General features: G+C 48.5%; 1 pseudogene; it reads right to left on the bottom strand.

Moving 5' to 3' along the window:
• Positions 1–16,084: 16,084 nt before the first annotated feature.
• The window catches only part of LOC131269921 (large subunit ribosomal RNA), a 10,919-nt pseudogene continuing 5,352 nt past the window's right edge, over positions 16,085–21,651 (bottom strand).

Here is a 21,651-nt window from a genome sequence, read left to right on the forward strand (position 1 = left end):
ACACTAACCCGATTTTTCAGGGTCCTCAGCGCCATACAACTTTGCCTAGGTCACTTGTACTCTTGACTTAGGCCATCCGACTTGGTCCGTGTTTCTTCCTAGGGTTCACCTAGGTACTTTGCCTTGCTTGATGTGGTAACTTTTTAGTGTAGTTCAGACATCCTAATTTTGGGACTTAGCCGATTTTTCATGTATTTCCATATGACCCATAGGGTCCCTTTCTTCATACAAGCTTGCCTAGGGCGATCGGTCAAAACTTGTCTTACGATTCGATTGGTCTTCGCACTTTCACCCTAGGCAGTTCGCCTAGGTCTGTCTTCTTGAGGAGGCCAAAACCCGAAATAAGGAGGTCCAGCCGACCCTGAAACCTCCCCTGTCTTAACTACACTAACCCGATTTTTCATGGTCCTTAGCGCCATACAACTTTGCCTAGGTCACTTGTACTCTTGACTTAGGCCATCTGACTTGGTCCGTGTTTCTTCCTAGGGTTCACCTAGGTACTTTGCCTTGCTTGATGTGGTAACTTTTTAGTGTAGTTCAGACATCCCAATTTTGGGACTTAGCCGATTTTTCATGTATTTCCATATGACCCATAGGGTCCCTTTCTTCATACAAGCTTGCCTAGGGCGATCGGTCAAAACTTGTCTTACTATTCGATTGGTCTTCGCACTTTCACCCTAGGCAGTTTGCCTAGGTCTGTCTTCTTGAGGAGGCCAAAACCCGAAATAAGGAGGTTCAGCCGACCCAGAAACCTCCCCTGTCTGAACTACACTAACCCGATTTTTCAGGGTCCTCAGCGCCATACAACTTTGCCTAGGTCACTTGTACTCTTGACTTAGGCCATCTGACTTGGTCCGTGTTTCTTCCTAGGGTTCACCTAGGTACTTTGCCTTGCTTGCTGTGGTAACTTTTTAGTGTAGTTCAGACATCCCAATTTTGGGACTTAGCCGATTTTTCATGTATTTCCATATGACCCATAGGGTCCCTTTCTTCATACAAGCTTGCCTAGGGCGATCGGTCAAAACTTGTCTTACTATTCGATTGGTCTTCGCACTTTCACCCTAGGCAGTTTGCCTAGGTCTGTCTTCTTGAGGAGGCCAAAACCCGAAATAAGGAGGTTCAGCCGACCCAGAAACCTCCCCTGTCTGAACTACACTAACCCGATTTTTCAGGGTCCTCAGCGCCATACAACTTTGCCTAGGTCACTTGTACTCTTGACTTAGGCCATCTGACTTGGTCCGTGTTTCTTCCTAGGGTTCACCTAGGTACTTTGCCTTGCTTGCTGTGGTAACTTTTTAGTGTAGTTCAGACATCCCAATTTTGGGACTTAGCCGATTTTTCATGTATTTCCATATGACCCATAGGGTCCCTTTCTTCATACAAGCTTGCCTAGGGCGATCGGTCAAAACTTGTCTTACTATTCGATTGGTCTTCGCACTTTCACCCTAGGCAGTTTGCCTAGGTGTAGCTTCTTGAGGAGGTCAAAACCCAAAATAAGGAGGTTCAGCCGACCCAAAAACCTCCCCTGTCTAAACTACACTAACCAGATTTTTCAGGGTCCTCACCGTCATACAACTTTGCCTAGGTCACTTGTTCTCTTGACTTAGGCCATCTGACTTGGTCCGTGTTTCTTGCTAGGGTTCACCTAGGTACTTTGCCTTGCTTGATGTGGTAACTTTTTAGTGTAGTTCAGACATCCCAATTTTGGGACTTAGCCGATTTTTCATGTATTTCCATATGACCCATAGGGTCCCTTTCTTCATACAAGCTTGCCTAGGGCGATCGGTCAAAACTTGTCTTACTATTCGATTGGTCTTCGCACTTTCACCCTAGGCAGTTTGCCTAGGTGTAGCTTCTTGAGGAGGTCAAAACCCAAAATAAGGAGGTTCAGCCGACCCAAAAACCTCCCCTGTCTAAACTACACTAACCAGATTTTTCAGGGTCCTCACCGTCATACAACTTTGCCTAGGTCACTTGCACTCTTGACTTAGGCCATCTGACTTGGTCCGTGTTTCTTGCTAGGGTTCACCTAGGTAGTTTGCCTTGCTTGATGTGGTAACTTTTTAGTGTAGTTCTGACATCCCAATTTTGGGACTTAGCCGATTTTTCATGTATTTCCATATGACCCATAGGGTCCCTTTCTTCATACAAGCTTGCCTAGGGCGATCGGTCAAAACTTGTCTTACTATTCGATTGGTCTTCGCACTTTCACCCTAGGCAGTTTGCCTAGGTGTAGCTTCTTGAGGAGGTCAAAACCCAAAATAAGGAGGTTCAGCCGACCCAAAAACCTCCCCTGTCTAAACTACACTAACCAGATTTTTCAGGGTCCTCACCGTCATACAACTTTGCCTAGGTCACTTGTTCTCTTGACTTAGGCCATCTGACTTGGTCCGTGTTTCTTGCTAGGGTTCACCTAGGTAGTTTGCCTTGCTTGATGTGGTAACTTTTTAGTGTAGTTCTGACATCCCAATTTTGGGACTTAGCCGATTTTTCATGTATTTCCATATGACCCTTAGGGTCCCTTTCTTCATACAAGCTTGCCTAGGGCGATCGGTCAAAACTTGTCTTACTATTCGATTGGTCTTCGCACTTTCACCCTAGGCAGTTTGCCTAGGTGTAGCTTCTTGATGAGGCCAAAACCCAAAATAAGGGGGTTCGGCCGACCCAAAAACCTACCCTGTCTAAACTACACTAACCAGATTTTTCAGGGTCCTCAGCGCCATACAACTTTGCCTAGGTCACTTGTTCTATTGACTTAGGCCATCTGACTTGGTCCGTGTTTCTTCCTAGGGTTCACCTAGGTACTTTGCCTTGCTTGGTGTGGTAACTTTTTAGTGTAGTTCTGACATCCTCATTTTGGGACTTAGCCGATTTTTCGTAAAATACCATATGACCCATATGGGTCCTTTCCTTCATATAAGTTTGCCTTGCTTGGTATGGTAACATTTGAGTGTAGTTCTGACATCCCCATTTTGGGACTTAGCCGATTTTTCGTAAAATACCATATGACCCATCAGGGTCCTTTGCTTCATATAAGTTTGCCTTGCTTGGTGTGGTAACATTTGAGTGTAGTTCTGACATCCCCATTTTGGGACTTAGCCGATTTTTCGTAAAATACCATATGACCCATCAGGGTCCTTCGCTTCATATAAGTTTGCCTTGCTTGGTGTGGTAACATATGAGTGTAGTTCTGACATCCCCATTTTGGGACTTAGCCGATTTTTCGTAAAATACCATATGACCCATCAGGGTCCTTGCCTTCATATAAGTTTGCCTTGCTTGGTGTGGTAACATTTAGTGTAGTTCTGACATCACCATTTTGGGACTTAGCCGATTTTTCGTAAAATACCATATGACCCATCAGGGTCCTTGCCTTCATATAAGTTTGCCTTGCTTGGTGTGGTAACATTTTAGTGTAGTTCTGACATCACCATTTTGGGACTTAGCCGATTTTTCGTAAAATACCATATGACCCATCAGGGTCCTTTGCTTCATATAAGTTTGCCTTGCTTGGTGTGGTAACACATGAGTGTAGTTCTGACATCCCCATTTTGGGACTTAGCCGATTTTTCGACCAATACCATATGACCCATCAGGGTCCTTTGCTTCATATAAGTTTGCCTTGCTTGGTGTGGTAACATTTGAGTGTAGTTCTGACATCATCATTTTGGGACTTAGCCGATTTTTCGTAAAATACCATATGACCCATCAGGGTCCTTGCCTTCATATAAGTTTGCCTTGCTTGGTGTGGTAACATTTGAGTGTAGTTCTGACATCATCATTTTGGGACTTAGCCGATTTTTCGTAAAATACCATATGACCCATCAGGGTCCTTGCCTTCATATAAGTTTGCCTTGCTTGGTGTGGTAACATTTTAGTGTAGTTCTGACATCCCCATTTTGGGACTTAGCCGATTTTTCGTAAAATACCATATGACCCATCAGGGTCCTTGCCTTCATATAAGTTTGCCTTGCTTGGTGTGGTAACATTTTAGTGTAGTTCTGACATCACCATTTTGGGACTTAGCCGATTTTTCGTAAAATACCATATGACCCATCAGGGTCCTTTGCTTCATATAAGTTTGCCTTGCTTGGTGTGGTAACACATGAGTGTAGTTCTGACATCCCCATTTTGGGACTTAGCCGATTTTTCGACCAATACCATATGACCCATCAGGGTCCTTTGCTTCATATAAGTTTGCCTTGCTTGGTGTGGTAACATTTGAGTGTAGTTCTGACATCCCCATTTTGGGACTTAGCCGATTTTTCGATCAATACCATATGACCCATCAGGGTCCTTGCCTTCATATAAGTTTGCCTTGCTTGGTGTGGTAACATATGAGTGTAGTTCTGACATCCCCATTTTGGGACTTAGCCGATTTTTCGTATAATACCATATGACCCATCAGGGACCTTGCCTTCATATAAGTTTGCCTTGCTTGGTGTGGTAACATTTGAGTGTAGTTCTGACATCCCCATTTTGGGACTTAGCCGATTTTTCGTAAAATACCATATGACCCATCAGGGTCCTTTGCTTCATATAAGTTTGCCTTGCTTGGTGTGGTAACATTTGAGTGTAGTTCTGACATCCCCATTTTGGGACTTAGCCGATTTTTCGTAAAGTACCATATGACCCATCAGTGTCCTTTGCTTCATATAAGTTTGCCTTGCTTGGTGTGGTAACATATGAGTGTAGTTCTGACATCCCCATTTTGGGACTTAGCCGATTTTTCGTAAAATACCATATGACCCATCAGGGTCCTTTGCTTCATATAAGTTTGCCTTGCTTGGTGTGGTAACACATGAGTGTAGTTCTGACATCCCCATTTTGGGACTTAGCCGATTTTTCGACCAATACCATATGACCCATCAGGGTCCTTTGCTTCATATAAGTTTGCCTTGCTTGGTGTGGTAACATTTGAGTGTAGTTCTGACATCCCCATTTTGGGACTTAGCCGATTTTTCGACCAATACCATATGACCCATCAGGGTCCTTTGCTTCATATAAGTTTGCCTTGCTTGGTGTGGTAACATTTGAGTGTAGTTCTGACATCCCCATTTTGGGACTTAGCCGATTTTTCGATCCATCCTATATGACCCATCAGGGTCCTTTTTCTTCATATAAGTTTCCCAAGACTTAGTGCTTTTTACCTTTGGACACCAATATCACCCTTACGGGTTTCTTTGATCTTCTCACTTTGTATTGACCAAATGTAGGTCTTGCCATGCCAAACATATAATTGTTCTACACCAAGTCTCTATCTCGTACCGCCAGCTCGGTACATTCGATCAACCTGCCCTTAAGGCACCCGGGACTTAGCCATTTTTTCACATTTTTCATGATTTTGAGGCAACTTTTCTCGACTTTGTCACCTTATATCACCAAGATCCTTTCCCTTTAGCGCTTCACTCTGTTCGTATGATATTTAGCGCTGACTATCACCTTTCTATCGCTGACCTCAACTTCTTATTCGGTGCCATAGAGCCAGAGATATTTGGTGTATGCTGTTATAAGGGAAGTTTGTCACTTTTTCAAAGGCCCACTTTGGGACGCCCATATCTCACCTTCACGTATCTTCGATCTTCTTGTCGTCTATGGACGAAACTTAGGTCTTGTATTGGCCAACTTATAAATGTTCTACGGCCAAGCCGTATCTCTTACCGCTAGCCCGGTATTCATGGACTTAGTCGGATTTTCGCCTCTCGTGGTAACAATTTCTGACTTTGACTCACAATAACACCCGAACGGTCACATGCTAGCGCTTTGCTTGGTAGGAATTATAGTTAGCGCTACCTTTTCTCTTTCCATCGATACCTTGTTCGTTCCATTCCATGCCATACAGCCGAAGTTATGATGTTTCCCGTTTTCCATATCATGTGGAGCTTATGCTCTGGGAAAACCATCTAACACCTGTACCACCCTTTTGGGTACCACCGATCTCGTCACTATGTTCGGGCCAAATATAGGTTATAACATGCCCAACATATAATTGTTCTACACCAAGTCTCTATCTCTTACCGCCTGCTCGGTATTTTACTCGTAAGTCCAAATTTCACAACTTGTACTTTTTGGCCCAATGTACTCGAGTTTCAATTTTGGTAACATTTTTCGACTTTGACACTTAATAACTTCCAAATCATGCTAGTTAGCGCTTTGCTTTCTTCTAGTCGTATCTAGCGCTGGGTGTTACCTTTCCAAAACATATCCTAGCTTAACAATCCATGCCATACAGCCGGAGCTATACGGTGCACAAGTCAAATCCATTTTAGCCATGTTTCATTTTTGCCAATTTTTGACCACTCGTATCACCCTTCCAGAGTGGTCCGATCTTCTCGCTGTCTATGGACGACTTTTAGGTCTCGTAGAGGCAAACTTATAAGTATTCTACGTCAACCCGCTATCTCTTACCGCCTGCTCGGTATTCTTGGTCTTGTGTGATTTTTGGAAATTTTGGTATTATTTTTCCACTTTGTCGCTTAATAACTCAGTTTTGCTCAACACTTAGCGCTTCGGTTGTTTGGGATTATAGTTAGCGCTCGGTTCGACCTTTCCAACACTGATCTTAGCTTGTCGATCCGTTCCATACAGCCTGAGTTATTCGCGATACCGTGTTTCAACCCATTTCTCAAGTCTCGTTTTGGTCCAACTTTGAACCAGCCATATCACCCTGATGGGTACCTCCGATCTTCTCGCTCTATATTGGCCAAAGTTAGGTCTTGTGGTAACGTACTTGTGATTGTTCTACGCCGTGTTCGTAGCTCTTATCGTTCGCCCGCTATTTTCGATCATAAGGTGAATTTTCGCCTCTAAACCACCATTTTTCACCTTTGCCCTCTAATATGACCGACTTGCTCAACACCTAGCGCTTCGCTTGGTAGGACACATAGCTAGCGCTCGTCAAGACCTTTCCAACGCATATCCAAGCTTTCCGATCCGAGCCATACAGCCTGAGCTATAGGCGATACCGTTTTTCCCATTTTCTTGGTCACATGCACTTTAGGGTACCCCTTTTTGCCTTTGACCCTTAATACCTCCTCCGGGTCACTAGTAGGCGCTCAGCTTGGTAGGAAACATAGCTAGAGCAGGCCTTCACCTTTCCAAAACTGCCGAAAGTGTACCGATCCGACATCTAGAACCAAAGTTATGGTCATTCCCATCATGCTCTACTTTCATGGTCAACCTCCACCAAGCACACCTAGGTTGGACCAACTTTCACCAACTCATCTCGAACCCCAAATTTGCTTCGACCTACTAGGTTTCCCTAGTAAAGTGGTCAAAACATCCATTACAACACGACTGGTCTTTCTGGTGGTCGACCTAGGCGACTTTGTTCGACGACCACCACCCCATGGAACTAAAAGACGTCCCTTGATACGGACCACCGATACATTTTCCGGCCTGTCTAAACTACACTCATCGAAATTTTTTTGGGTCCCCACCGTCATACAAGTTTGCCTAGGTCAAGTTTTTCTTCCGGATCGGCCGCGGACCTCACTTTTCATTATCTAGGGAGGCCATAGGGCCCCAAAAGGGGTTTTTTAAAATTTTCGACACTTTCGACTTTGGTCGGATTTTTTCCGATTTTGGTCCGACCTAGGGACTTGGTGGTCCAAGGAGCCTCGGGACCAAACTTTTTTCTCAGGGGTCCCTACCTCCATACAACTTTGCCTAGGTCAATTTTTTGTTCCAAATCGACCGCGGATTTCACTTTTCAATATCTGGGGCTCGTGTAGAGTCCGAATATGAGGTTTTCTCATTTTTCGACATTTTCGACTTTTTTCGACTTTTTTCGGGTTTTTCGACCTAGGGGTCCGCCGAACAAATTTTGGGTCAAAAATTTTTATTGAACTAGTCGAAAGTACGCAAAAAGATAAGACTTTTTGCCGAAGACACCATGCCCCGGAACCGACTCCTTCCCCTTCAAAATTGGGGACAAACGTGATTTTTGAAACTTTTCCTTAGGGAGCCCAAGACTTAGAAAATTTTCAAATTCTCGAATTTTCGATTGCGAGCTAGCGCTTTGCGGTCTTCGGCAATGTTGTAGATCTCGACGAGATAAGACTTTTTGGTCAAGGGACATTTTGCCCTCCGACCCCTCCTTCCCCCCGCAAATCGCCCCCCAAAGTGCAATTTTTGCATTTTCACCTCTTTGCACGCACTGTTCGGCCCAAATGGCCACTTTCTATGGGTCTGAGCGCTTTGCGGTCTTCGGCAAACTTTTAGAGCGTACCAAGCCCTAATTATAATTCTTCTACACCACCTTCGTACCTCTTCATCCCTGGCCGCTATTCGCGTACCAAGGTAATTTTTGTTCATTTTGTCAACATTTTTCATCTTTGACTGCTTATATCGGCCTTGCCATGAACCGATAGCGCTTCGCTGTGTTCTAACGTAAGTTAGTACTACTCAATACCTTTCCAAATCATGTCTTAGATTGTCATTTGCTTGCTTACAGCCGGAGCTATGAGCGATACCGTAAAAAGTACCGAAACTTGGAAAAATCCTTGGATCGCCCATATCCCCCCTTTGGGGACCAGATATCGAAAAAAGTTCTGATTCAAAAAGTTGCGCATTAACGTGTTCTAGTTATGCCTAGAACATTTCACTTCGCTAGCTGGCCTGCTACTTAGCCGTAATTGGGATTTTAGGGTGTTCTTGGAGGGCCCATTTCCTGCGACTTGGTATCTTTTGGGCCCAATGTTTCTCTAATATCTCCACGAGTTTTCCAGATAGCCTTTTCAAACTTTCAGAGTGCCTAGAACACCTCAAGACCTTTCCAACGCTATGCCGTTTGCCTCGCTCGGACATCTACAGCCAAAGTTATTCGAGGTACACGGTACCTTACCCTGTTTTCTCAGTACTTGGTCGAAAATTTCGATCAGCCATATGACCGACTTGGACAACCCTGAGCGGGTTGGCCCCATATAACTAAACTTTCGTCTCGTGGAGGCAAACTTATAAATATTCCACGTCAACTCGCTATCTCGTACCGCCTTGACGGTATACTTGGTCCAAGGGCCATTTCCAGCGACTTGGTCGCAATTTCGCTCTAAGTTTCGCTAATACCTTCGTCCGTGGACATGGTGATTTTTTGTTCGTATTTTTCCTTGATAGTCCCACTCAAGACTATTCCATACCAGAGCCAAGCGTCCCGCTAAGTGCCATACAGCCTGAGCAGTAATTCATGAAAGGTACCTCTACCAGTTTTTGCCATACTTGGGTACAAATTTTGGATCGCCCATATCTCCACTTTGGAGGCCAGCCAGCACCTTGGCCTCATATACTTTTTTGTTGGTCATACCATGCACCAAATATAATTGTTCTACGCCAACTTGCTATCTCTTCTCCAACTTGCCGTTATTCTTGGTCCAAGTCCCATTTCATTCGTTTTTGGACCCATTTTGCTATATGTTTCACTAATAGCTTCGGCCATGGACAAGCTGATTTTCTATTTGTATTTTTCCTTGATAGTCCCACTCAAGACCATTCCAAAACACACCGCAGCTTGTCGCTCGGTGGCAAACTGACCGAGTTATAATTCATGAAAGGTACCTCAACTTGGTACACCACGTGGTCGGCCCAAACCATAAACCGACCAAACGACCGACTTGGAGCACCCTGACCGGGTTGGCCCCATATAATGAAAGTTGCGTCTCTACACGCCCAACTTATGAATATTCTACGCCAAGTCGCTATCTCTTACCGGTAAGCCGGTATTCACCTTCCAAGGGGGATTTTGGTCAAGTGCCATTTCCTGCGACTTGGTCCCCGAATACGACCATCATCACCTAATATCTCCGTGGTCTTTCAACTCAGCCTCATGAAACTTTCAGGGTAGATAGGTCTCCCCGAGACCTTTCCAACGGTGAGCCGTTTGCCTCGCTCGGCCATATACAGCCGAAGTTATTAATGGTACTTGGTACCTTACCCTGTTTTTTCCATACTTGTTCGTACTTGGGTACAAACTTTGTATCGCCCATATCTCCACTTTGGAGGCCAGCCAGCACCTTGGCCCCAAATACTTTTTTGTTGGTCATACTATGCCCAAAATATAAATGTTCTACGTCAACTTGCTATCTCTTCTCCAACTTGCCGTTATTCTTGGTCCAAGTCCCATTTCATTCGTTTTTGGACCCATTTTGCTATATGTTTCACTAATAGCTTCGGCCATGGACAAGCTGATTTTCTATTTGTATTTTTGCTTGATAGTCCCACTCAAGACCATTCCAAATCACACCGCAACTTGTCGCTCGGTGGCAAACTGACCGAGTTATAATTCATGAAAGGTACCTCTTCTTGGTACACCACATGGTCGGCCCAAACCATAAACCGACCAAACGACCGACTTGGAGCACCCTGACCGGGTTGCCCCCATATAATGAAAGTTGCGTCTTTACACGCCCAACTTATGAATATTCTACGCCAAGTCGCTATCTCTTACCGGTAAGCCGGTATTCACCTTCCAAGCGTGATTTTGGTCAAGTGCCATTTCCTGCGACTTGGTCCCCGAATTGGACCATCATCACCTAATATCTCCGTGGTCTTTCAACTCAGCCTCATGAAACTTTCAGGGTAGATAGGTCTCCCCAATACCTTTCCAACGATATGCGGTTTGCCTCGCTAGGCCATCTACAGCCGAAGTTATTCATGGTACTTGGTACCTTACCCTGTTTTTTCCATACTTGTTCATACTTGGGTACAAACTTTGAATCGCCCATATCACCACTTTGGAGGCCAGCCAGCGCCTTGGCCCCATACACATTTTTGTTGGTCATACCACGCACTAGTTATAAATGTTCTACGCAAGCTTGCTATCTCTTCTCCAACTTGCGGTTATTTTTGACTCAAGTCCCATTTCCATAGTTTTTGGTACCAATTTGCTCTATGTTTCGCTAATAGCTTCGCCCAAGGACTTTGTGATTTTTTGTTCGCATTTTTCCTAAATAGTCCCACTCAAGACTATTCCAAATCACACCTTAGCTTGTCGCTCAGTGCCATACAGCCAGAGTTTTAATTCATGAAAGGTACATAACCTTGGTACACCACGTGGTCGGTCCAAACCATCAACCAACCATATGACCGACTTCGAGTCGAGCTAGCGGCTAGGCTCAATATAATGAAATGCGTGTCTTGATGCGGGCTACTGACGGTCTGAACAATGTAGCTTGCTAGCTCGTCTCTAAACTTGTGTTTTGGTCGAATATTGGGTGTTCATGTACCACTTCGGGTAACATGGACTTTGGTGCAACTTTACCACTTGTGCACTTAATTACTTCCCGGTCATTCAAGTCTTTGCCTTCATACTTTCAGGGTAGTTAGGTCTCGTCGAGACCTTTCCATACATATGCCAAACTCATCGATCGGACATCTATAGCCCGAGTTATTCGCGGTACACCGTACCTTACCCTGTTTTTTCCTCAATTGGGTACAAACCTTGGAACACCCATATCGCCCCTTTAGAGACTAGCTGGCACGTTGGCCTCATATAATGATAAGTGCACCTCAACTAGGGCTACTGACGGTCAGAACATTTCAACTTGCTAGCTCGGGCCCACACTTGTGTTTTTCTCGAATATATGGTTCAAGTGTGCCACTTTGGGCACTTTTGGACATTTTGTCCCCACACAACTTTCTTGCCTTGGTAGATAGGGTCTTGTGTTTTTGGGCAAAAAGATGCACCAAGATATGGTCTAACTTTCGTTCTTGTACCGCAAAGCGCTACCTCCAACACCCGAGGAGATAGAAAGTGATTATGTTCGGTATATCGGTCTTCCATGGCCTACTATGGTAAACCCCTGCAGGTATGCAACCGAAGGTGCTTGGTACATGTATTTGGTGCAATATCGGTGCAAAGTAGGTGTTTCCTTGATCGGGCTATAACTTTCTTGGTTGATGTTGGATTGCTTTGCGGTCTTCGGGGGATAGTTAGGGAACATGTTGGCCAACATTTCCTTATTCCTCAGCCTGGCCGTACCTCTTACCGTCTAGGCGGTATACATGCTCTAAGTTGGAACTTGTGTTCCTTTGGGTAACTTCTCTGACTTTGACGCTTAATAACTTTCGTTCATATGCAGTCTAAGCTCTGCAACTCTCAGGAAAGCTAGTACTACTCATTTCCTTTCCATATCAGTCTTTGGCTTGTCGATCCGATGTCTACAGCCTTACTTATTCACGTTCCCTGTGAAGGTAGGTTTTTGCCCATTTTCCAGTTCATGTGGTAACATTCCCAGACTTTGCCGGCTTTCTCTTCATGTGGTAACTTGCTTGCTCATGTGGTAACTTGGAAGTGTATTTCTGACAGACCCAATCTGGGACTTAGCCGATTTTTCTCTGCATATTATATGGATCCATCACTAGGCCATCTTGCTTGCTCATGTGGTAACTTGGAAGTGTATTTCTGACAGACCCAATCTGGGACTTAGCCGATTTTTCTCTTCATATCATATGGATCCATCACTAGGCCATCTTGCTTGCTTGTGTGGTAACTTGATAGTGTATGTCTGACAGACCCAATCTGGGACTTAGCCGATTTTTCTCTTCATATCATATGGATCCATCACTAGGCCATCTTGCTTGCTTGTGTGGTAACTTGGAAGTGTATTTCTGACAGACCCAATCTGGGACTTAGCCGATTTTTCTCTTCATATTATATGGATCCTGGACTTAGCCGATTTTTCTCTTCATATCATATGGATCCATCACTAGGCCATCTTGCTTGCTTGTGTGGTAACTTGGAAGTGTATTTCTGACAGACCCAATCTGGGACTTAGCCGATTTTTCTCTTCATATTATATGGATCCTGGACTTAGCCGATTTTTCTCTTCATATCATATGGATCCATCACTAGGCCATCTTGCTTGCTTGTGTGGTAACTTGGAAGTGTATTTCTGACAGACCCAATCTGGGACTTAGCCGATTTTTCTCTTCATATCATATGGATCCATCACTAGGCCATCTTGCTTGCTTGTGTGGTAACTTGGAAGTGTATTTCTGACAGACCCAATCTGGGACTTAGCCGATTTTTCTCTTCATATTATATGGATCCTGGACTTAGCCGATTTTTCTCTTCATATCATATGGATCCATCACTAGGCCATCTTGCTTGCTTGTGTGGTAACTTGGAAGTGTATTTCTGACAGACCCAATCTGGGACTTAGCCGATTTTTCTCTTCATATTATATGGATCCTGGACTTAGCCGATTTTTCTCTTCATATCATATGGATCCATCATTAGGCCATCTTGCTTGCTTGTGTGGTAACTTGATAGTGTATTTCCGACAGACCCAATCTCGGACTTAGCCGATTTTTCTCTTCATATTATATGGTTCCATCACTAGGCCATCTTGCTTGCTTGTGTGGTATCTTGAAAGTGTATGTCTGACAGACCCAATCTCGGACTTAGCCGATTTTTCTCTTCATATAATATGGATCCTGGACTTAGCCTGTTATTAGGTTATTATATATGGATCCTGGACTTAGCCGATTTTTCTCTTCATATAATATGGATCCGGGACTTAGCCGATTATTAGGTTATTATATATGGATCCTGGACTTAGCCGATATTTCTCTTCATATAATATGGATTAGGGACTTAGCCAATTTTTCTCTTCATATAATATGGATCCGGGACTTAGCCGATTTTTCTCTTCATATAATATGGATCCGGGACTTAGCCAATTTTTCTCTTCATGTGGTAACGTATGCCAATCGCTCACAAGTCATGGGATAAGGGTACTTGTGTTCTTCCATCTTCTAAGTCCCGCACGGGGACATCGTGATCGCCCCAAGTCCGGAATAGCGCCAAGTCAAGCCCCACGGTGGCCGTGCAGGACCTGTTAGCGGCGGCCCCACTGACAGCACTAATCCGGACTTAGAAATTATATCTTTCTAATCGAACACCACACACGCAACACCACCATACCACCATCTCCTTGCAAGTACCTAAGTACCCGCAACTCCATGGTGAAGGCAATGTCACTCCATCACCAACCTCTTTGCATTGCAAGCACTTGCGTACCTACAACACTCCGAAGAAGGCAACGGCGCGCGATGCTCGACTCCACACACCTCACCACACCACACCACCGATGGCCAGCCAGCCAGCCAGCCCAGCTAAGGGCTAACCCACCAACCAACCACCAATGGCCTAGGCCAGCCGGATCCCACCTTCAAGTCCAAGCACAGCCAAGTGCAAGTACCGCCAAGTGTTCACCAACCAACCATCACACCAGGTCAGCCGGCCAGTACCCACCTTCAAGTGCCATTACCCTCGGGTGCAAGCCCAATCAAGTGTTAACCAACCAACCCGGCCAAGGCAGCCAACAGGCCGGCACCCTACAGCACCGACCCGCCATCACCACCTCAACCGTTGACCATGCAAGTGGCCTCGGACAACAGGTGACACCCGAAGTACATCCGAAGAACGTATATCAAGTGTTTGCTCACCAAGTCCTCAACCAACCCCAAGTACCCGGAGGTACCCAGAGTGTTGGATCCGCCAACCCGTCCCGGCACTCCAAGTCCTTGCGAACCCAAAGTGTTTGCCCGGTAGGGCCATTGTATCACAACGCTTGCGACCATGCAAGTGGCCTCGAACAAGGTGACAGGGGTATCTTCACCAAGTTCTCAACCAACCCCAAGTACCCGGAGGTACCCAGAGTGTTGGGTCCGCCAACCACTACCAGCACTCCAAGTCCTCGCGAACATAAAGTGTTTGCCCGGTAGGGCCATTAGACCACAACGCTTGCTAACCATGCAAGTGGTCTCGGACAACAGGTGACACCCGAAGTACATCCGGAGAGTGTACAACAAGTGTTTGTTCACCAAGTCCTCAACCAACCCCAAGTACCCGGAGGTACCCAGAGTGTTGGGTCCGCCAACCACTACCAGCACTCTAAGTCCTCGCGAACCCAAAGTGTTTGCCCGGTAGGGCCATTAGACCACAACGCTTGCTAACCATGCAAGTGGTCTCGGACAACAGGCGATACCCGAAGTACATCCGAAGAGTGTATATCAAGTGTTTGTTCACCAAGTCCTCAACCAACCCCAAGTACCCGGAGGTACCCAGAGTGTTGGATCCGCAAACCCGTCCCGGCACTCCAAGTCCTTGCGAACCCAAAGTGTTTGCCCGGTAGGGCCATTGTATCACAACGCTTGCTACCATGCAAGTGGCCTCGGACAACAGGTGACACCCGAAGTACATCCGGAGAGTGTACAACAAGTGTTTGTTCACCAAGTCCTCAACCAACCCCAAGTACCCGGAGGTACCCAGAGTGTTGGATCCGCCAACCCGTCCCGGCACTCCAAGTCCTTGCGAACCCAAAGTGTTTGCCCGGTAGGGCCATTGAATCACAACGCTTGCTAACCATGCAAGTGGTCTCGGACAACAGGTGACACCCGAAGTACATCCGGAGAGTGTATATCAAGTGTTTGTTCACCAAGTCCTCAACCAACCCCAAGTACCCGGAGGTACCCAGAGTGTTGGATCCGCCAACCCGTCCCGGCACTCTAAGTCCTTGCGAACCCAAAGTGTTTGCCCGGTTGGGCCATTAGATCACAACGCTTGCTAACCATGCAAGTGGTCTGGAGTATAGGTGATACTGACATACCACCGAGATGGTACATCTAGTATTGGGTCACCAAAACCAAACCAACCCCAAGTATCAACCCGGCATACTCAGAGTGATGGATCCGCCAACCCGTCCCGGCACTCCAAGTCCTTGACGAACCGAAAGTGTTTGCCCGGTAAGGCCATTAGATCACAACGCTTGCTACCCCACGGCGAGCTAAACATGCAAGTGGTCTTAGGCAACAGGTGACACCCGAAATTCATCCGAAGATGGAATATCAAGTGTTTAATCACCAAGCCAGCATCCAAACACCAAGTACCCCGGGAGGACCCGATGCGTTGCGACCATCTCCAAGTTCTTGACGAACCCGCAGTGAAAGGCGGTAAGGCCTCTGGGCCGCAACGCTCGCATGTGTTAACCCGCAAACACCACTGACCGGTCGGTCCACCGCAAGGGTGGGTCCAACTAGTCCACACACGGTATGCCGCATGTGCCCCCCGGGGGGAGCACACCGCACACAACCACCAAGCATGGGTCGCCTGAAAGGATCGAAATGTACATCTCTCTTCAATGCGTAGCGCCCAGCCTGCAAACCCGTCGTTTTCGGGTGGTCTTAGGAGTCGAAACTATTCTTGGAAGATCGGCAAGCACAACGCCTTTTCCCACTTCAGGTACTTCGGCGAGCGCACTCGCGATAGGCTCAGTTTGAGGGTTTCCAATAAATGGAAAGAGTCTATAGAAGACTCAATCCGGTCTCGTGATGTTATTAGCCATCTAGCTAACGACTCCTATACATATACTACCAGCCTGGTTCGGTTACGACCTTAGAGGCGTTCAGGCATAATCCGACGGACGTAGCGTCATACCAAAGTCCGCTCGGACTAGTATTGAGCCATTGGTCCGTACCTGTGGTTCCTCTCGTACTGCACAGGAATTCCATTGAGATAGTACTTGCACACCAGTAGGGTAAAACTAACCTGTCTCACGACGGTCTAAACCCAGCTCACGTTCCCTTGAAAGGGTGAACAATCCTACGCTTTGTGAATTTTGCTTCGCAATGATAGGAAGAGCCGACATCGAAGGATCAAAAAGCCACGTCGCTATGAACGCTTGGCGGCCACAAGCCAGTTATCCCTGTGGTGTGAGCTGTCAAACGCTGTAGTGTCAACACGTGCTGAGCGTCGCTCCGTGTTTTTCATAAAAATTTCGCGTAAAAAGTTTAAAGAACCCACGAAAGTTTGTTGTAATCGTTAAAACTAGTGCCAATCTACAGATTAGTAGTGAAAACCGCATTAAAATCATCGATTTCAACGAAAAATAAGAAAGAAAAGTGTTTGTTTACATTTTGTATGGAGAGCGGCCCGGGGCGTAGCCCCATTTGGGACTACGTGTTTTTCGGTTAAAAAGTGTCCGGATCTTGGCCGGATGTGGTTTTTTAGATGACAGATGGTGTTTTAAAACGAAAGTCAGAGAAAACCGTATGGAAAAAGACGAATTCAGCGCAAAATAAGTGTAAATAAAGTGAAAGCACGCGGTGCAAAAATTTTGGCAGGTGAAGATTCGATCGTCCATTTTCCAGCCGGATTCGGACTCGAAGATCCGAGCGATTTCACCTAAGCCGAATCGGGCTCCGTGTCATCTGATCCAGTTTTTCAAAAAAGGACCGTTGGTGCCGGATTTTCGGGTCGTTCAAATTGACCGTTGGTGGAGTCGGTGGCCGTTGGTTTGAAGTGGCCGTTAATTCAAATCGGTCGGTAATTCAAATTGGCCGGTTATCCAAATTGGCCGGTATTTTTAATTGACCGTTGGCGGCAGTGTGTCCCGGATAGGTGTCCCGGCTGGGGGTGAAATGTTTCAAGTGTCCCGGCTGAAATATTTCATGGACCAACCATCCGGTTGAAATGTTTCAGTGAAACTTTTCAAGGTGTCTCGGCTAAGAGTGAAATGTTTCATGTGTCTCGGCTGAAAAATTTCGAGGTTCGATCATCCCGGTGAAATATTTCAGTGTGTCTCGGCTAAACTTGGTTCCGAACTTGGCCGCCAGGCGGCGCCACCAGTACCAGCGGATTGCCAGCATTGCCACCAGGCGGCGCTTCGGGTCGTGGCGGGTGTCTCGGCTCACGGAGATTTCGAACACTGTTACCAGGCGGCGGCACTGGTGCTGAGCTTTTCAACGTCACAACCAGGCGGCGCCTTCAGTTCATCAAGTGTCTCGGCTGGTGGAGATCACCGGTTATCACAACCAGGCGGCACTCTGAGTTTTATGGCGAGTGTATCGGCTGGTGGTTTGCGGATTTGTCAACCAGGCGGCACCTGATCGCAGAGAAGAACTGAGATATAAGCTCAGATTTGGAAAGGGGAAAAAGATTGCGATTTTCAGTGTTGCAGGAGGGGAATGGAGCAGGCATCGGGGGAGCCTTCGACGCGTCGGTCCGTCAGGCTCCGGTCCACCTGTGACGCTACCGCGCCATCGCCGAAGGACGACGGGGACAAAGTGATGACATCATCGGTTGCGCTGCCGTTGACTCGGCAGCGAAAGGGAGGCAGTGTCGCGCCATCGACTGCGACGCCCACTCGGCCGGTGGTGGTGGTGCAGCGGATGGCCCTGCTAGCCAGTGATATGGAGATTTCAGAGGAGAGCGACGAGGACGAGCTCAACTCAACCGTCGTCCAGCAGGTGGCCGAAGTCCCGCAGCAGGAGCCGACTATCGCAAGCCTCAGCAGCGAGTTGAGGGAGCTCCGGGCAACCGTCGAGACTCTCCTCGCTAAGGTTAGCGAGATGGAGACGGGCCGGGCGACGGCAAAGGATGGCGACGCGGAGCTGAAGACAAAGCTGAAGTTGTTGTCTCGTGAAAATCAGGAGCTGAAGCGAGACAACATTAGCCTTCGTGAGCGTGCGGCAGCCAGCGAAAGAGAACTTATGCTGCTCCAAAGTGGACTCCACTCGATGGGAGAGTTGGCGGTAGCTACGCAGCAGCAACAACAACATGTCGTCGACTCCAGTGCTGTTGGGCAAAGCCAGCATCCACCTGGCGACACTCCCAAACGAAAGCGGACCCGGGCAAGGCGCGGCAAGAAAAAAGAGGGCGAACCGACGGGCATGAACGAAGTCATCACGCCTGATGTCCCCGAGATCCCGGTCGAGGCCGTCTTGTCCCAGGCCATGGCTCCAGAAAAGCCAAAACCGAAGGTAAAGAAAGCAGCGGCTGTGGCAACCAAGGTGCATGCGCAACCAGCATCCTTTGCTAAAGTCGTGGCCAAGGGAGACAAGAGAGCAGCACCACAGAAAGCGGGAAAGAGCGCTGCTAAAGTGGAGAGGCCTGCGGTGATCGTCCTCGAGGCCAACGAGGGCAAGGCCTTCCTCGACACATACAAGGCAGTGCGTTCCAAGACCAATGTGGATCAGTTCGTGGCGAGGGTTTGCCGCACAGGGGAGCGGAAGCTGTCGCTGTGGCTGAAGCCGAACACGGACTGCGAGAGTGTGCTGGCCGATGTCAGCGAAGCCATCAAGGAGGATGGAGTGGCCCACCTCCTTGTCGACAAGCAGACGGCCGCGATCACAGGAATCGACATGCTGGCGACTGTCGATGACTTGATTTCGGCGATTAAGCGACAAGCGGGGCTGACGGTTCCGGGCGAGGCAGTTCGGTTGTGGCGGCGGTACGACGGGCTGCAGAAAGCCCATATCAAGCTGCCGCGCGGGCAGTGCCAGCTTCTCGACGGTCACCGGGTCACCATAGGGAACACGAGTTGCGTCGTGCAGGCGCTCGCATCGGTCCCTGCAGGAGAGCAGCTCTGCTACCGCTGCTTTGGCAAGGGGCACCGCTCTCGCGAGTGCACCGGCCCTGACTACTCCAAGTGCTGCTTCCGGTGCGGATCGAAGCAGCACAAGGCCAAGGAGTGCAGCTCGGGCCCCAAGTGCCTTACGTGTTCCGGACAACATCAGACAGGTTCACCGGTTTGCAGCGGAAGTAGCCAGCCGTCATGTTCCCGCTAGCTACGAACACCACTGTTAGAGGGCGTGACGCTGGGTTGAAGATCCTCCAGATCAACTTGGCGCGCAGCAGGGTAGCACAAGACCTCATGCTCCAGACCGCACGGGAGCAAAGGATCGACATTGTGCTGGCGTCGGAGATCTACCGTGTTCCACCCAATAACGGGAACTGGGCGGTGGACTCGACAGCGAAGGCAGCTGTTATAACGACCGGAGCCTTGCCCATACAGCGAGTCTGGGCAAGTAGGGTAGGACTGGTGTCGGTCCAGGTGGCGGGGGTGACCTTCATCTCTTGCTACGCCCCACCAACACCGGGATGGACGGACGAGGACTACCAGCGGCTGCTCGACGAGATCGATATCGAGGCCAGAGCACACCCCCTCGTAGTCTTGGCGGGCGACTTCAATGCCTGGCACGTGCGATGGGGCAGCGCGAGGACGAAGCCGCGTGGTGAAGATCTCGCCGAGGTCGTCGACCAGCTTGACCTGGCGATCTTGAACCGCGGCAGTGTGCCCACGTTCGTCGGCAACGGCAGTGCTACTGAAAGTGTGGTCGACGTGTCCTTCGCCAGTCCGGCCATTGAACCCGGTAACGACTGGCGGGTGCTCGACACTTTCACCAACAGTGACCACAGATACGTGAGATTCAGCGTATCCGCGACACCAGTCAGCAGCGCTTCACCACACCAGCAGAGGCAACCGCAACAACAGCACCAGCATCGCGACCGGCAGCGACAACGCGAGCAGATTGGACCGAGATGGAAGTTGCGTCAATTCCATCCCGAAGCCTTCCAGATCGCGCTCCAGGCTTCCGGGTTTGCCGAAGCGGCTGTATCACCGGCGACTCTCACCGCTGGACTTACTAGAGCCTGCGATGAGGTGATGCAGAGGGCACCGCCAGCGCAGTTTTTGGTGAGACCGGAAATGTACTGGTGGACGCAGGAAATCGGCCTTCTCAGGGAGCAGTGCAAGTCATCTGAGGATGCGATTTTGACCGCCGGAACCGGTGCACAGCGAGAGTTGGCCAGAGAACGGCACAGGAGCTGTAAGAAGGAACTCGCCCGTGCCATCAAGGCAAGCAAGGACCGTAGCTTTGATGAGATGATTGCGGAAGCTGAGGACAACGTCTTCGGCACTGCCTACAAGGTAGTAACGTCACGCCTTAAGGGTAGCCGCGTCCCCCCGGAGCGAGATCCTGCGATTCTACAGCACGTCGTGTCGGAACTCTTCCCGGATCATGGCACTTTTGAGTGGCCTGCACCGGATCGGGTCGATTGGGGGCAGACAACGCAGGAGCCAGTGAGGGAGGTGTCGGATGAGGAGCTCTTGGCGATCGCGGCGCGGATGGTGCCCACTAAGGCCCCGGGACCTGATGGCATCATCAATGCGGCACTGAGGGTCGCTGTTCGCGAGCACACGGAGACGTTCCGCCGCGTGTTCCAGGAGTGCTTCGATCAATGCACCTTTCCCGCTGACTGGAAGCGACAACGACTTGCTTTGCTACCCAAGTTCGGAAGACCTCAGGGCGATCCGTCATCCTTTCGGCCTCTTGGGATGCTCGACGGATCAGGCAAGATCTTGGAGCGGCTGATCTTGGATCGCCTAAATGAACACCTGGAAGACCCAGATCACCCTCGCCTGTCGCCGTCTCAGTATGGATTCAGAAAGGGCAGGTCTACAATTCAGGCGATTGAACGTGTTAAGGAGGCCGGCCAGCGTGCGATGGCCCACCGAATGACGGATCGGAGGGCTAACAAGTGTCTGATGGTGGTGTCATTGGATGTACGCAATGCTTTTAACACGGCGAGCTGGCGGTCCATCGCCAAAGCACTGCAAGAAAAGCACGTTCCGGCATGCCTGCAGCGGATACTGGAAAGCTGGTTTCGGGGACGGCTACTAGTTTATGAGACGTCGGACGGTCCGGTCACCCGGGAATTGTCGGCGGGAGTCCCACAGGGTTCCATACTTGGTCCGACGCTGTGGAACACCATGTATGACGCCGTCCTGTCCATCGACATGCCCGCCGGTGTAGAGCTCGTCGCCTTCGCTGACGACCTCGTGCTCCTGGCACCAGGACCCACGCCAGCAC

The sequence above is a fragment of the Anopheles coustani genome, assembly GCF_943734705.1.
Source record: "Anopheles coustani chromosome X unlocalized genomic scaffold, idAnoCousDA_361_x.2 X_unloc_11, whole genome shotgun sequence".
NCBI classification, from domain to species: domain Eukaryota; kingdom Metazoa; phylum Arthropoda; class Insecta; order Diptera; family Culicidae; genus Anopheles; species Anopheles coustani.